The following is an 18,027-nucleotide window of genomic DNA, read 5'->3' on the forward strand; positions in this document are numbered from 1 at the left end:
ACCATCTTTCTTTTGTCCTTGTCCACCATTTTTCATCCTTGTCCACCATCTTTCTTTTGACCACCATCTTTCGTTTATGTCTCGCCGCAGCTTAGCTCACTTTAAACACATCAGTGTTCATATGTTTGGGTTTCCGCTCTGATTTGTGGAACAGTGGGCTTTGAACTCACAACCTTCGACTTCACACTTGAGCAGGGACTTTTGCTCTGACCACCGAACCACGGCTGTCCACAAATAATCATTTGATTAGGATATATTTATATTGAATGTTTGGACAGAAGTGATAAAAATGAGAAGGAAGGTTGGTGGGATTTGAACTCACAACCTTCGACTTCACACTTGAGCAGGGACTTTTGCTCTGACCACCGAACCACGGCTGTCCACAAATAATCATTTGATTAGGACATATTTATATTGAATGTTTGGACAGAAGTGATAAAAATGAGAAGGAAGGTTGGTGGGATTTGAACTCACAACCACATGGTCTTCACAATGAAGCAATGACAACTGCTCTTACCACTCAACCAGAGCAGATACTATGATGACTGCTGAATTAACACTTTTACACTTTAAATGTAGACTTGTGTAGTTAAAAGTGTCAGTGGGGTTTGAACCAACAACCTGCAGAACTGAAAATTGCAGCAAACTAACTCACTGAGCTAGAAGTTCTTGATAGAACCATTGGTAATAATAATAGAAGACAGAGAAGTCAACGAAATGTCATCAAAATGAAGACCAATCATTGAAATATTAAATAATTAAACTTGTTCAGGTTGTGTCGCCCCCTGCAGGATCACAAGAGAACAGCCTGTCAGGTCTTCGATAACAGGTCGACCATGAAGGTGAAGGAAATAAGTGGATTTGAACCCAAGTCATAAGAGGTCATGGATCTTAAAAAAAGGACAAGAAGTGTTACCACTCGACCACGAAGGCTGAGTTGTTGCCACAGAAGCTAACTTATAAGACCAGGTGACACTGAAGTTGAAGTGAAAAAGTGAAATAAATGGGAAGTTAAAGTTAAAGTGAACAGGAAGTCAAAGATGCCAAATTGGTAGTTGAACTCATTACAAAGAGTAGACTAAAGTGATTCAAAGTGTTGAGGACATATCTGGGAATTGAACCAGCAACCTGCAAAATCCAAAAATGCAGGCAACTTAGTCACTGAGCTATAAATTGTGGAAGAAGATGATGGTGATAATAATAGAAGACAGAGAAGTCACCAAAAGTTTCATTAACATGAAGATGAATTCTTGAAATAATACAACTTGATCAGCTTGTGCCGCCCCCTGCAGGATCACAAGAGAACACTCACTCAGGTCCTAGATAACAAGTCAACTATGAAGGTGAAGGAAATAAGTGGACTTGAACCCAGGTCATAAGAGGTCACGGATCTTAAAAAAGATCAATCACTGTAACCACTGGACCACGAAGGCTGAGCTGTTGCCACAGAAACTAAGTTATAAGACTCATATGACACTGAAGTTGAAGCGAAGTCAAATTTTCAGCATTGAATTGACGCATCGAAAAGAAGACGCTCTCATGTCCTCTAGTGTTCATTGAAACAAAGGTGAATATAAAAGTGGTCAGTTATTAAATCCTGAAATATTTACTAAACTGTTTGTACTTTGTGGTCTCAGTGAGTCACATTTATCTTCTTAATTCCACAAATAAATGCAAACATGAATAATGTATAACGTGCTGCAGAAGTTACTGCAGACGCTGAACCAGCTGATGCAGTCGTCGCTGATGAAGGAACAAGAAACTTTCTTTTTTTTTTCCCCCCCAAGTACGTTTATTGAAAATAGTTCAGTCATGGATACATTTGCACTGTGATATTCCTCCTTTTATTTCAAACAAACCTGTTCAATTAAATACAACAAAAACATTGAGATAAAAAATCATGACATGAATGATTCTACATGTTCATTATATCTCACACTGCTAACAGTACTTTGAGTACGAAATGTATATAATATATTTTATTATATATAGAAATATGTCAAATTTATGTCGAACTATACCCAAATATATAAAAAAAGTTTTAATAAAATTATTTTACGTTCTTTTTTATTGCAGTTAGAAATGTTGTCTTTATTATATATATTTAGACTCGTAGGCTCCGCCCACTGAACTACCAACATTCATCCAATCAAATTCAATTTTGAATTAGACAAATTCATTCATTTATTTTTCTCTCATTGTAACTGACAAAATCACTGCATTCTTTTATTATAACCACTTTTATTTGCACGTTTTCATGACTAAAAGTAAGGGAAAAATATGAAGTGATGATTGAAAACACATTCTTGATCAAACCAGTGTCACATCGACATCATTTCCACACAATCACGGATGTTTCGAGGGTTTAAAACTGATTTGACCCTTTTTTTTTTAAATACACACACTTTCACATCTAGACGTTCATAAGGCACGACGGCGGCGTCGAAGGTCGTTCTCTGGAGGTTCTTGAGTTGATCTCAGAAGACGGTGGCTTTCATGTCTTGGCTGAAAAAGGCTCCGAACTGCAGGTCTTTGGACATCAGCTCGTCCTCCACGATCTCCAGCGCCCACTTGTGTTCCACGATCTCCAGAGCCTCCCACTCGCTCTGACGCAACACGGGAGAGCAGAGGTCACGTGACACCATCCAATCATCAAACTGCCCACGATCTCACCTTGAAAGCTTTGTTGGGGTCGGGGGGCATCGCCATGGCAGCGCCGGTCATCTGGTCCTGCATGATCCTGTATTGTCATGTTGGTCATTTGGTGACCTTTAAAAAACATCTTTTTCAGCAACTGGGCTTCATCAAGTATCAAACAGATCACACATCACACCTACCATGATTTTGTTCAATGAGATGAAAACTTATTTGATGTTCAATCCAGTGTTCAGGTTGACTTCAGTGCTTATGTTTTAGTAGAAGTGAAGCTGTGGTGCTTTAGTTTAATACATGGACACAGCACTAAACTTTCTTGTTGGTTGTTTTTGTTTAGATTTTGGGATCAAGCATCACTTTTTAGTAATGGGAGAATTATTTCTCTGCACTGTGCGAGTCGTCCCAGAGCCATTGTTCAGCCTGAAGCCAATACGTTTTTAGGTTGAAAAGTTTGCCCCCCTGAAAAAATGTAATGCCCCCCCTTAAATGTTTTTCTGCAGCCGGGTCTGTCAGTGTTATACTAGATCCACTCAGTATAAACTGTTGTCAACATTGAAGTCAAATCATCTCCAGAAATGATACTTTGTGATGAAGTCTTAATGTTAAAAGAGACAAATGTAATAATATCTTTAATGAATCAATTCATGTACATTTATATCAAACCTGCTATTCCCTGCATGATGGGATCAGAAACACTAGAATTCTACTTTCTCGGTACGTTTTAGATTTACAACACATGGACATACAGTAGATCTGACTTAATTATTAAGGTCATGTATGTCATTAATCATTTTTCTACTTAATGACGACATCATTAAAAGTGTGAACTGCAGTCACACTACAAGTTTATGTCCATAATCCTTAGATATTCTCTCCAAATGAGAACAATTTAACAGAAGAGTTTAACATTACCTTGGCTGTAGTCATGCTCTGTAGACAGAAGCTTCACCTGCACAGGTGATCTCATTAGCTCGTCCTGTCTCTCCACCTGCACGCAAAGCATTCTATCAGCAATTCTAAAAACATACAGACTCCTCACATTATTTTTCAACTAAAAGCGAATACAGTCGTAGCTCTGCAATCAAACTGTCTCCTTTGTTTCCTCAGATTGTAGATGGTGGATCTCTCCTCCTGGGACCTGACTGGAATGTTTTAAGATGATGTGGAGAACAGTGGTGATGCTGATGCTGGTGAGATAACAACTATCTACTTGTTAACAATACGTGTTGCTGCTGCAGTTGTTTCAAAGTTTGATTCTTTGCATGTTTAGTAGAAGACATTTTTTTCTCAGTGTCAACATTGTATCGTATTGTCCCATCACAAGTGGTCACTGCCCTAACAATGTTTCAACATATTTACATGGATTGTGTTTTTTTAACTGTTTTGTTGCATATTTTAAATGGGTTCTCTTTTAAGTTTATTCAGTGAACCCCTCTTTGGTAAGTCCTGATCACTGTAGACCAGCTCTCGAAGGAAGTCTGACGGCCTTGTCACAGAAGGTGGAATTCAAACCTATGGTTGATCTACGGGCAAAACCTACGGACAATATCATCAAGCATTAATAAAGTATAAAAAAAACTTGACAGTAACACAGATAAAAAGACGAATCTGCCAGATATGACGTCTTGAAATGAAATTGTGCTCATCTACTCTCACTTTCTAAATATGGTGAGACTGATGAAGATGGTTCATAATTGTTTGGTTTATACAGTTGCTCTCCACTATAATGGAGGTAAACACACTCACCTGTCACTGGTATGAATATGTGTTGAGGACAGATGAAGGAGAAGAATGTTGTCCAGAGTGTTTTCCAGGTAAGATCCAGTCTTGGTCCTTGACTTTGTTTGAGGTTCAGACATACAACAATGACACTATGACAACTATAACACTTTTGACAATGTTTTTGCTACTTTAGGTAACAGGCAGAAGTCTTAGTCAAACTAGTGATTTATTATTTTGTCTAACAGGTCACAAAGTAAGAGTTGATTGTACAGAATATCAAGCTACATCAAAGTGGCAGAACTCTTATTGTCACGAACCGATCAGGGCAGGAGACCCAGATGCGGAAGTCAAAACATCCACGGAGGAAAAATTCAGAAAAAAAAGTCTTATATAAATCCAGAGCGGTCTGTAATAGGAACAAAAAAACACAACAGGCACTCGGGGCGAAGGCAGGGCACTTCTGGAGATCAGGGTCCCAACAGCAACTAAAACAAAAAGACAAAAGGACTCACTTGAGTAAATAAAAGTGCTGACAACGTCAGGAGTATCCAAAGGATTATCCAGTTGTGATTCAAAGGCGAGGAGCGAGATCGAAAGGACAGCCAACCTGGTCTGGAAACGCAATACTCTGGCGAGTTCTTCCGGGTAGAGACGCTCCTTATCAATGGGAAGAACCCGCCACTCCATCATCCCCAGCCGCGCACCTGCCAGCGTCTGTCACTCAAAACACAGGACACATGAAAACGGAAAACCACCTTCAAAATAAAACAAAAGAACATAAGCATGACACTTGTATGTTGATTCTATCAAATGTATTCTGCCTATTTTAAATGTTGACCTTTTTTCTTATAAGAGTAACTGTCAGGAGTCTTGATGTAAAACGTCACTCAAATGTGTCATTTATTTATTTCTCTCACAGGATTCAGAGTCAATGTTCATTGCACAGAATTTCCATCTCCGTCCTGCACTGTCTGTGATGATGGAACTTACATGGACAAATTGAACCGAGAGAAACATGGTTTCAAGTGTCTCGTCTGTACTGAAGGTAAAGTTTGTTCTTCACTAGAATGATGAGTTGGTCAGTATGTAGATGTGATGTAGAATTTGTTATTGACTAACAGGACTGAGAGAGATCAGATCCTGTACCTTCACAGCAAACACCAAGTGTGAACCTCTGGAGGGTTTTTTCTGTGTGGACGGCTCAGTGGACACATGTGTGGCAGCACAGCAACACTCCACATGTGAACCAGGACAGTTCATCATCAGAGCAGGCGAGTTTCACATCCAACATGTGAAATGCAAGAGTGCAGAAACTATAAGACACACACAATGTTCTTCACAGGAACGTCCTCCACAGACACTGAGTGTGGAACCTGCAGTGAAGGAACATTTTCAAATGGAACGTTCACGTCATGTCAGGATCACAAACAGTGAGTGAAGCTTCACAAATGTTTGCTCCAGATGTTTTCTTCTAAACTGTCTCCACTTGTCTTTGTAGATGTTCAACATATCTACAGGGGTGACATAGCTCAGATGGTAGAGTGGTTGCCTGCAGTCCAAAAGGTTGCAGGTTCAATCCCAGCTCCAGACAAGCTTGTGTCGTTGTGTCCCTGAGCAAGACACTTCACCCTGATTGCTCCTGATGGTGAACTTGGCGCAAGTGTGCATGCCTACTCCCATCAGTATGTGTGAATGGCTGAATTTCCCCTCGCGGGACTAATAAGGGATTCTAAAAAAAAAAATAAAAAAAAATATCTACGAGAAGGAACTATTTCTTCTGACTCTGTATGTCGAGAAGGTTTGACACCAGGAGAAGTCGCTGGAATTATTGTTGCTGTGATCGTTCTACTGATCACATGTTCTGTAGTTTATTGGTATAAAAAAAGAAAAAGAGGTAAAAAACAAATGCATTCATAAAAATCACATTATTATATTGATTTGTGTTTATCTGGAGTCATTTCCTTGAATTATTTTTCTCCTTAACCAGATGGAAAAGAGTTCAAGAGAAGAAGGAAGGTATGTAAGAATGTTTTTTAGTCATTTATCAAAGTGATTTAATGTTTAAATGTAATGTTGATTAATTTTGCAAATGTCATCACTTGTACAATTAAAATGAATGTCAATTTTGGTTTAATATCTTCAGCACTGCAGTATTTGTGCATCAGAGAAACGATCATTATTTCTTATTAGGAGGTGGCAGTGGGAATGAATGAATGTATGGATTCAACGGAGCATCCGTGAGAATTTCAATTAGTTTGAGCTTTTTTTAAAATCTAAACTGACTTATTTTTTTCTTGTCTTAGATCAATTTATTCATCTGAGAATAAGTCCGATGAAGTGGAACATGTTCCACTGATGGTAGAACCCGGGGAAGACCCAGAACACACTGAAGAAGCATGTTCCTCCACTGGGCTGGAAACACAGGGGGGTCCTCCAGAAAGAGCTGGACGATGTAACTGGGGAGAAGAAAGTATGGACCTCTCTGCTGAAGCTGCTGCCCCCGTGACAAGAATCCAGATAAACAGACCAGAGATAGCAGACGTTGAATATGAACTAATTGGACACGAGGATATTAAAGTAGATTGTTCAGTCATTCAATAGAATGTTTGAGTTTTATACAACATGAAAAATGTGTTCATAAATGATGTGTTCAGTGAACATAACATATTTCTGGCTGTTTTCATTTGCCTGTGTGTGTAGCTTAGTCTGTGATATAGAAAACAGTTTCTGTCAAAGCTTTCATTAATCTCATAAATGGCTGATCAGTTAAACATCAGCCAGGTTTGAGGATGTACTTCACTCCACAGCCGTCAGTGTTGCTTGTTCTTTCACTGCCCTTTTTGTGAGGTCACCAAATTCAGACCAGCACAGATGGACAAAACCCAACAGCACATACAAAGCCACTTGAGAAAGGCAATCATCATGGAGGTGTGTACAGTATATGTTTAGTTAGTTCCTCGTATATTGCATCATAAAAGTCTAACCGTTTACATTTTTATGTTTGACAGACTATCCGATACAGAGATGTGGGCTGCAGACCAGAACCTCACGTCCATTGTCATGTGCGTGTCAATGTGTGTCAATGCTTGCGCGTGTGTCAATGTGCGTCAATGCTTGCGCGCGTGTCAATGTGCGTCAATGCGCGCGTGCGTGTCAATGCGTGTGCGTGTGTCAATATGCTTGCGCGTGTCAATGTGCGTCAATGCGCGCGTGCGTGTCAATGTGCGTCAATGCGCCCGTGCGTGTCAATGCGTGTGCGTGCGTCAATGCTTGCGAGTGTCAATGTGCGTCAATGCTTGCGCGCGTGTCAATGTGCGTCAATGCGCGCGGTTGTGTGTCAATGTGCGTCAATGCTTGCGCGTGTCAACACACAACACACGCACGCACACATTAAACAAATGCGCACACCCACATAAAACAAACGCGCACGCACACATAAAACACACGCATGCATACACAGACATGCACTGACAAACGCACACACACACGGTGACATGCAAACATAAAACACACGCACGCACGCACACATAAAACAAACACGGATTTTATAGGTTTGTTTGTGATGTGTAGTTATGCGTTTGTGTGCATGTCATTGGTGTGTGTGCGCATGTGTCAGTGTGTGTCTGCGTGTGCGTGCGTGTGTGTGTTTTATGTGTGCATGTCACCGTGTGTGTGCGTGTGTCAGTGCATGTCTGTGTGTGCATGCGTGTGTTTTGTGTGCGTCCGCGTTTGTTTTATGTGTGCGTGCGTGCGTGTGTTTATGTGTGTTTTAATGCACACGCACACAACACACGCACGCACACATAAAACAAACGCGCACGCACACACACTCCCTACGACTAGTGCTGAGCAGAGTGGCTGCTGCGGGTTTGAAGCTGCACCCTGACAAGTGTCACTTCTTAAGGCGAGAGTTAGTGCGTGTGTGTGTCAATGTGCGTCAATGCGTGCGCGTGTGTCAATGTGCGTCAATGCGCGCGCGTGTGTCAATGTGCGTCAATGCTTGCGCGCGTGTCAATGTGCGTCAATGCTTGCGCGCGTGTCAATGTGTGTCAATGCGCGCGCGTGTGTCAATGTGCGTCAATGCTTGCGCGCGTGTCAATGTGCGTCAATGCGCCCGTGCGTGTCAATGCGTGTGCGTTTGTCAATATGCGCGCCCGTGTCAATGTGCGTCAATGCTTGCGCGCGTGTCAATGTGCGTCAATGCGCCCGTGCGTGTCAATGCGTGTGCGTGCGTCAATGCTTGCGAGTGTCAATGTGCGTCAATGCGCGCGCGTGTGTCAATGCTTGCGCGCGTGTCAATGTGCGTCAATGCGCGCGTGCATGTCAATGTGCGTCAATGCGTGCGTGTGTGTCTATGTGCGTCAATGCGCGCGTGCGTGTCAATGTGCGTCAATGCGTGCGCGCGTGTCAATGTGCGTCCATGCGTGTGTGGTTATGCGTTTGTGTGCATGTCACACACGGTGTGTGTGCGCATGTGTCAGTGTGTGCGTGCGTGTGCGTGCGTGTGTGTTTTATGTGTGCATGTCACCGTGTGTGCGTGCGCGTTTGTTTTATTTGTGCGCGTGCCTATTTGTTTTGTGTGTGCGTGCGCGCGTTTGTTTTATGTGTGCGCGCGCATTTGTTTTATGTGTGCGCGTGCGTATTTATTTTATAGGTTTGTTTGTGATGTGTAGTTATGCGTTTGTGTGCATGCCACTGGTGTGTGTGCGCATGTGTCAGTGTGTGTGTGCGTGCGTGTGTGTGTTTTATGTGTGCATGTCACCGTGTGTGTGCGTGTTTCACTGACACACGCACACACACGGTGACATGCACACATAAAACACACACACGCACGCACACGCAGACACACACTGACACATGCGCACACACACCAATGACATGCACACAAACGCATAACTACACATCACAAACAAACCTATAAAATTAATAAAACAAATGCGCGCGCTCACACATAAAACAAATGCGCGCATGTCACATAAAAAAAATGCGCGCACGCACACAAAACAAATGCGCGCACGCACCCATAAAACAAATGCGCGCACGCACACATTAAAGAAATGCGCACGCGCACACAAAACAAATGCGCAAGAGCACACAAAACAAATGCGCGCGCACAGATAAAACAAATGCACACGCACACAACACACACACGCATGCACACATTAAACAAATGCGCACACCCACATTAAACAAACGCGCACGCACACATAAAACACACGCATGCATACACAGACATGCACTGACAAACGCACACACACACGGTGACATGCAAACATAAAACACACGCACGCACGCACACATAAAACAAACGCGGATTTTATAGGTTTGTTTGTGATGTGTAGTTATGCGTTTGTGTGCATGTCATTGGTGTGTGTGCGCATGTGTCAGTGTGTGTCTGCGTGTGCGTGCGTGTGTGTGTTTTATGTGTGCATGTCACCGTGTGTGTGCGTGTGTCAGTGCATGTCTGTGTGTGCATGCGTGTGTTTTGTGTGCGTCCGCGTTTGTTTTATGTGTGCGTGCGTGCGTGTGTTTTATGTGTGCATGTCACATGAAACAAATGCGCGCACGCACACATAAAACAAATGCGCGCATGCACACATAAAACAAATGCGCGCATGCACACAAAACAAATGCGCGCGCACCGATAAAACAAATGCACACGCACACAACACACGCACGCACACATAAAACAAACGCGCACGCACACACACTCCCTACGACTAGTGCTGAGCAGAGTGGCTGCTGCGGGTTTGAAGCTGCACCCTGACAAGTGTCACTTCTTAAGGCAAGAGTTAGTGCGTGTGTGTGTCAATTTGCGTCAATGCGTGCGCGTGTGTCAATGTGCGTCAATGCGCGCGCGTGTGTCAATGTGCGTCAATGCTTGCGCGTGTCAATGTGCGTCAATGCGCGCGTGCGTGTCAATGTGTGTCAATGCGCGCGTGTGTCAATGTGCGTCAATGCTTGAGCGCGTGTCAATGTGCGTCAATGCGCGCGTGCGTGTCAATGTGCGTCAATGCGCCCGTGCGTGTCAATGCGTGTGCGTGTGTCAATATGCGCGCGCGTGTCAATGTGCGTCAATGCTTGCGCGCGTGTCAATGTGCGTCAATGCGCGCGTGCGTGTCAATGTGCATCAATGCGCCCGTGCGTGTCAATGCGTGTGCGTGCGTCAATGCTTGCGAGTGTCAATGTGCGTCAATGCGCGCGCGTGTGTCAATGTGCGTCAATGCTTGCGCGCGTGTCAATGTGCGTCAATGCGCGCGTGCATGTCAATGTGCGTCAATGCGCGCGTGTGTGTCTATGTGCGTCAATGCGCGCGTGCGTGTCAATGTGCGTCAATGCGTGCGCGCGTGTCAATGTGCGTCAAGGCGTGTGTGGTTATGCGTTTGTGTGCATGTCACACACGATGTGAGTGCGCATGTGTCAGTGTGTGCGTGCGTGTGCGTGCGTGTGTGTTTTATGTGTGCATGTCACCGTGTGTGCGTGCGCGTTTGTTTTATTTGTGCGCGTGCCCATTTGTTTTGTGTGTGCGTGCGCGCGTTTGTTTTATGAGTGCGCGCGCGCATTTGTTTTATGTGTGCGTGCGTATTTATTTTATAGGTTTGTTTGTGATGTGTAGTTATGCGTTTGTGTGTGTGCACATGTGTCAGTGTGTGTGTGCGTGCGTGTGTGTGTTTTATGTGTGCATGTCACCGTGTGTGTGCGTGTGTCAGTGAAACGCGCACACACACACGGTGACATGCACACAAACGCATAACTACACATCACAAACAAACCTATAAAATGAATAAAACAAATGCGCGCATGCACACATAAAACAAATGCGCGCACGCACACATTAAACAAATGCGCGCACGCACACATAAAACAAATGCGCGCACGCACACATAAAACAAATGCGCGCATGCACACATAAAGCAAATGCGCGCATGCACACATAAAACAAATGCGCGCACGTCACATAAAACAAATGCGCGCACGCACACATAAAACAAATGCGCGCACGCACATATTAAAGAAATGCGCACGCGCACACAAAACAAATGCGCAAGAGCACACAAAACAAATGCGCGCGCACAGATAAAACAAATGCACACGCACACAACACACGCACGCACACATTAAACAAATGCGCACACCCACATTAAACAAACGCGCACGCACACATAAAACACACGCATGCATACACAGACATGCACTGACAAACGCACACACACACGGTGACATGCAAACATAAAACACACGCACGCACGCACACATAAAACAAACGCGGATTTTATAGGTTTGTTTGTGATCTGTAGTTATGCGTTTGTGTGCATGTCATTGGTGTGTGTGCGCATGTGTCAGTGTGTGTCTGCGTGTGCGTGCGTGTGTGTGTTTTATGTGTGCATGTCACCGTGTGTGTGCGTGTGTCAGTGCATGTCTGTGTGTGCATGCGTGTGTTTTGTGTGCGTCCGTGTTTGTTTTATGTGTGCGTGCGTGCGTGTGTTTTATGTGTGCATGTCACATGAAACAAATGCGCGCACGCACACATAAAACAAATGCGCGCATGCACACATAAAACAAATGCGCGCATGCACACATAAAACAAATGCGCGCACGCACACATAAAACAAATGCGCGCGCGCGCACACAAAACACACGGATGCATACACAGACATGCACTGACACACGCACACTCCCCCATGTCATGAGGGAAGTTGGGGGGCCAGCAGTATTTCATGGGCGGTCCCACAAATGCGCACGAGCACACATACAACAAATGCGCTTGCACACATAAAACAAATGCACACGTAAAACAAACGCACACGCACACAACACACGCACGCACACATAAAACAAATGCGCACACCCACATAAACAAACGCGCAGGCACACATAAAACACACGCATGCATACACAGACATGCACTGACAAAACAAAATAGGTTTGTTTGTTTTATTTATTTTATAGGTTTGTTTGTGATGTGTAGTTATGCGTTTGTGTGCATGTCACTGGTGTGTGTGCGCATGTGTCAGTGTGTGTCTGCGTGTGCGTGCGTGTGTGTGTTTTATGTGTGCATGTCACCATGTGTGTGTGCGTGTGTCAGTGCATGTCTGTGTATGCATCCGTGTGTTTTGTGCGCGCGCGCGCATTTGTTTTATGTGTGCGCGCGCGCATTTTTTTTATGTGTGCGTGCGCGTTTGTTTTATGTGTGCGTGCGCGCATTTGTTTCATGTGACATGCACACATAAAACACATGCACGCACACATAAAACAAACGCGGACGCACACATCAAAGAAACGCGCACGCACACCTAAAACACACGCATGCACACACAGACATGCACTGACACACGCACACACACACGGTGACATGCACACATAAAACAAACGCGGACGCACACAAAACAAACGCGCACGCACACATAAAACACACGCATGCATACATAGACATGCACTGACAAACGCACACACACACGGTGACATGCAAACATAAAACACACGCACGCACGAACACATAAAACAAACGCGGATTTTTTTTAGAATAGAAAAGCTTTATTCATCCCCAGAGGGGAAACACACTTTCACAACAGCGCAGATTAAAAAAAAAATATATAGGTTTGTTTGTGATGTGTAGTTATGCGTTTGTGTGCATGTCACTGGTGTGTGTGCGCATGTGTCAGTGTGTGTCTGCGTGTGCGTGCGTGTGTGTGTTTTGTGTGTGCATGTCACCGTGTGTGTGTGCGTGTGTCAGTGCATGTCTGTGTGTGCATGCGTGTGTTTAATGTGTGCGTGCGCGTTTGTTTTGTGTGCGTCCGCGTTTGTTTTATGTGTGCGTGCGTGCGTGTGTTTATGTGTGCATGTCACCGTGTGTGTGGGCGTGTGTCAGTGCATGTCTGTGTGTGCATGCGTGTGTTTTAGGTGTGCGTGCGCGTTTCTTTTATGTGTGCGTCCGCGTTTGTTTTATGTGTGCGTGCGTGCGTGTGTTTTATGTGTGCATGTCACCGTGTGTGTGTGCGTTTGTCAGTGCATGTCCGTGTACGCATGCGTGTGTTTTATGTGTGCGTGCGCGTTTGTTTTATGTGGGTGTGCGCATTTGTTTAATGTGTGCGTTCGTGCACAGTAAATTTCCAAGTGTCAAAAAGGAAGTGTTAATGTATTTTAACTATTTCATAGACTGGTTTAACTCTTCCAGATGTAACACAACAACAACAGGTGTAAAACGTGGCTCCTCCCCCTGCAGTGCTGTTGTCAATATCCAGAGTTAAAACCCAGGTGTTATTTATTCAGTGTAAAAAGTGAATGAACACTGTCAAGGGTCAATTTAACAATATTCAGTGTTAATATCTTAATATGCTCCGCCCATTTCAAATGATCCAGAAGTTTCTAGAGTAATTGGACCTCATGGACCACCGCCATGTTTCCATTGGTAAAGACTGTGGTAAGTCTCTCCATCTGCTGACTTATATTTAAATGAATTAAACGATTTATACAATTGTATTCACCGTGACTGTACTACCATTCGCTTTTTAGACTTCTAATGTAGATGAATTGCTATGTGGTTCACCAACATTAAGTTACATTCTATTACTTGTAATGCGGTACAGTTAACCTGCGCAGTGAACACCACGTGTAGACACTTGTAACCAATACCACTATGGATTATTGTGTATATTCGGTTTATGGTGCTCGCTCAAAACAACAGATGTATATGCTGTCTGTACATGCGCGCGCCAGTAAGTACGGTAGTTCATTCCCGCGCCACTCCCCCTCTGTCAGGCTTTAGTTTTTAGTAATGTAACCCAGCCGTTTATTTGTCGTTTTATGTTTCAATTATTTTCACTGGAAGTATATAATTAAACCCAGTTGTTATTTTCGTGTTTTATGTTTTATTACTTTTCAATGCATGTATCGCATTAAGACACTGTCGCTTTAAGACAGCCATTGTTTTTTACCTGCGTTCCACGGATGAGACGCGTGGTGTTCAGATGCTTCAGCGGCTCAGAGACTGAGACACGTGTAAGTAAATAAGTAAGTAAGTAATATTTATTTATATAGCGCTTTTCGAGACCAGGGTCACAAAGCGCTTTAACAATCAAAAACAATACTCAAAACAGTACATACTTCAAAGATCAAGACAACACCGAGAACAACAAGTTCGAGAAATTCAAGGAAAAGCCTGAACAAATAGAAACGTCTTAAGATGTTTCTTAAAGGAGTCAGTAGACTCCATCAAGCGCAAAGAGAGAGGAAGATTGTTCCAAAGCTTAGGAGCAACAGCCTGAAAAGATTTCTCTCCTCTGGTCCTGAGCCGTGTGCGTGGAACCATCAGTAGATTCTGATCCACAGACCTCAGAGACCGAGCTGGGGTGTAAGGCTGGATCAGATCAGTGATGTAAGGATGAGCCTGACCATGAATAGCTCTGAAAGTAAGAACCAGAATTTTAAAGTTGATCCTGAAAGAAACTGGAAGCCAGTGAAGAGTTTTAAGGATCGGAGAAATGTGAGTTCTTCTACTTGAGCGGGTCAGAATTCTCGCTGCAGAGTTCTCAATCAACTGCAGACGAGACAGCTCCTTCTTGTTAAGACATGAAAACAAACCGTTACAATAGTCCAGACGAGAAGAAACAAACGCATGGATTACAAGCTCCAGATCATGTTGTGACAACATTTTCCTAAGTTTAGAGATTTTTCTCAGTTGAAGGAAACAGTTTCTGGTCAGTTTTCTGCAGTGTTGAACAAGAGACATGTCTTTATCAAATACAACACCCAGGTTTCTCAGGCTCAGTTTGACAGACTGACCTAAGTCACCCAAGTACTGACTCAACCATGGAATCTTATCATCAGGAGCAATCACCAGAGTTTCAGTTTTGTCCACATTAAGCTGTAAAGTGTGCCAACGCTCCTGCAATTTTACTGAATACACTCGCTTATCACTCCTAGGTGAGCCTAAACAATACGTTTATATTATTGTTTATATTGCTGTGTGTAAATGAATGTTGTGTCGAAGCAGCTATTTAAGTTTTTGTGTGAAACTTGAAGCATTGTTTTATAACTTTATTCAAGTGTATATTTTCGATAGTATTTTATATTGTACTGTTTCACTTTGTTTTGAAAGTAAGTTGCACTTTATATTTTGTTATCGCGTGGTGTTCAGATGCTTCAGCGGCTCAGAGTTCACCGCATCTGTTATTTAACACGCCGATTAAACGTTCGTGCTGTTGTATGGTTAACAAGCGTTGAATGTGTTGAAGGTGCCGTAGCTAAGAATCTTGAATATTAATAAAATAAATCGCCTACCATGACCCACCAATATAGCAAACTTTTTATTGGAATATAAATATATTTTCGTCCTTCAAAATAACAAACAAAATACGTGTGTGAGTTACATTATAATTAAAAAAGCGAAGTTTTAGCGAACTAGCTCTCGTGTTAACGCACCACAGAAAGTCACATTACACGCAATGAAACATTATTTCTGAGTCTTAAAGCAATAATGATATCTTACCTCAATAGACGAGTGACGCGCACCTGATTCCGTCAAGTTATGCACAAACGTGAGGATAAAATGCGATCGATCTTTGTCAACAAGTGTGACGTCATCATCCGGAAGTTGCGTATGCGGCAATTTGAAAACTTTTTAGCTGACGCTAAATTTAAACTAAACTTAACTCGGTCTTTATACAAGCACGCATCTACTATTGTATTCATGGCGCTTTTAAACAAACAAGCACAATATCTCATTGTATTCCTGTGGTGTGACGTCACCGCTGCAGGATCAGTTGATTAGCATGTGTGACGTCACCCCTGCAGAATCGCGATTAATGTTGACAAACGTCACGTAGACGCTCATAATCGCAGCTAAATAAAAAGAAAACATATGTCCATAAACGCAATCTCAATGAAAGCTTCTATTTTCATAGAAAAGCGCACCGGATTATAAAGAGGATCAAGCGAAATAGCACAGACTTTATTTTACTCATTCATAAATCAATGTCAACATTATGGAGTTGAAACACCTAAAAATATACAATATAGTCACTTTTACAGGACCTTTTAAGCATGTTTTAATCCGCGAGAGCTTCTTGACTTCCGCGATGCGTAAACAATCCAAGCTCCAAAAAATTAAAATTAAGCATTTTTACCGATTTATATTCACTCTGTACCTCCTTAAAGTGGTTTGAGGTCGTTAAGCACAATCAGGATTAGAATCACACTGTTGACATTAAACATTTCAAATGAGCTTCATAGTTGTAGAATTACGGTAGCCAAATGAAACAGCGACACGTCACGTTACCAAGGCAACGAAGAGATGGGCGACGCGTCAAATGTAACCCGGGTCGTTTGAATCCGACGTCGGGGGGTGCTCTGTATAATACTGGGTGACCCGTGCGTGTCAATGCGTGCGCGCGTGTCAATGTGCGTCAATGCGCCCGTGCGTGTCAATGTGCGTCAATGCGTGCGCGCGTGTCAATGTGCGTCAATACGTGTGTGTCAATGTGCGTCAATGTGCGTCAATACGTGTGTGTGTGTCAATGCGTATAGACGTGTGTTTATATGTGTGTACATATATGTGTGTATGTGCATAGACGTGTGTGTGTATATATGTGTGTGTATGTGTATAGACGTGTGTGTATATATATGTGTGTATGTGTATAGACGTGTGTGTGTATATATGTGTGTGTATAGACGTGTGTGTATATATATGTGTGTATGTGTATAGACGTGTGTGTGTATATGTGTGTATGTGTATAGACGTGTGTGTGTGTGTGTGTGTGTATATATATATACGTGTGTGTGTTTATATATGTGTGTATGTGTATAGACGTGTGTGTATATATATGTGTGTATATGTGTGTATGTGTATAGACGTGTGTGTGTGTATATGTGTGTATGTGTATAGACGTGTGTGTATATATATGTGTGTATATGTGTGTATGTGTATAGACGTGTGTGTATATATATATGTGTGTATGTGTATAGACGTGTGTGTGTATATGTGTGTATGTGTATAGACGTGTGTGTGTGTGTGTGTGTATGTGTATAGACGTGTGTGTGTGTGTGTGTGTGTGTATATACTGTATATATATTGTAACGATCCTGTTTGTTCTGTTCATTAATGTTGCGGGCACTTTAAGAAGGTGAGTCTGTGCGCACGCGCAGTTGTTGTTAGAGAGAGTTCGCGTTCAACTAGTGGTGTGAAGAACGAGCGGCGTTGGTTGTGGCCGAAACAATAACCTCTCTGTGAGTACAGCGAACAAAGAAACAATATCTGTGCAAGACAACCGTCTGGTCATGTGTGGAGGACCAAACGTTACATTGGTGTCAGAAGCGACTTTTTCGGACCTGCTCCTGAGGCGAAGCTAACGGTTATTAGCAACGAACTTTGCTAACGAACGTCGCCGGTATGTACGGGAAAGTGAAGAGCGAAAGTGAGGAGATGGACGTTGGTGCGAGACGACGGGACCATGCTCAACAGTTAAGAGACGCTGTGTTACAACTCTCAGAAGAAGAATGTGCGTCAATGCGTGCGCCAATGTGCAGCAACTGGGCTTCATCAAGTATCAAACAGATCACACATCACACCTACCATGATTTTGTTCAATGAGATGAAAACTTATTTGATGTTCAATCCAGTGTTCAGGTTGACTTCAGTGCTTATGTTTTAGT

General features: G+C 43.0%; 3 long non-coding RNA genes across 3 annotated transcripts; 1 reads left to right on the forward strand and 2 right to left on the reverse strand.

The window, feature by feature from the left end:
* Positions 1-2,542: 2,542 nt before the first annotated feature.
* LOC148058931 (uncharacterized) lies at positions 2,543-3,632 on the reverse strand. The gene is made up of 3 exons (XR_015709484.1): positions 3,568-3,632; positions 2,674-2,769; positions 2,543-2,606 (listed from the first exon to the last, which is right to left on the reverse strand). It is a non-coding gene; the product is annotated as an uncharacterized LOC148058931 (long non-coding RNA).
* A 127-nt stretch (positions 3,633-3,759) lies between these two features.
* LOC148058932 (uncharacterized) lies at positions 3,760-5,643 on the forward strand. The gene is made up of 3 exons (XR_015709481.1): positions 3,760-3,845; positions 5,297-5,422; positions 5,499-5,643. It is a non-coding gene; the product is annotated as an uncharacterized LOC148058932 (long non-coding RNA).
* LOC148058933 (uncharacterized) lies at positions 4,194-15,945 on the reverse strand. Its single transcript, XR_015709389.1, has 3 exons — positions 15,866-15,945; positions 4,985-5,091; positions 4,194-4,862 (listed from the first exon to the last, which is right to left on the reverse strand). It is a non-coding gene; the product is annotated as an uncharacterized LOC148058933 (long non-coding RNA).
* Positions 15,946-18,027: the final 2,082 nt, after the last annotated feature.

The sequence above is a fragment of the Callionymus lyra genome, chromosome 19 (genome assembly GCF_982586985.1).
Source record: "Callionymus lyra chromosome 19, fCalLyr1.hap1.1, whole genome shotgun sequence".
In the NCBI taxonomy this organism is placed as follows: Eukaryota; Metazoa; Chordata; class Actinopteri; order Syngnathiformes; family Callionymidae; genus Callionymus; species Callionymus lyra.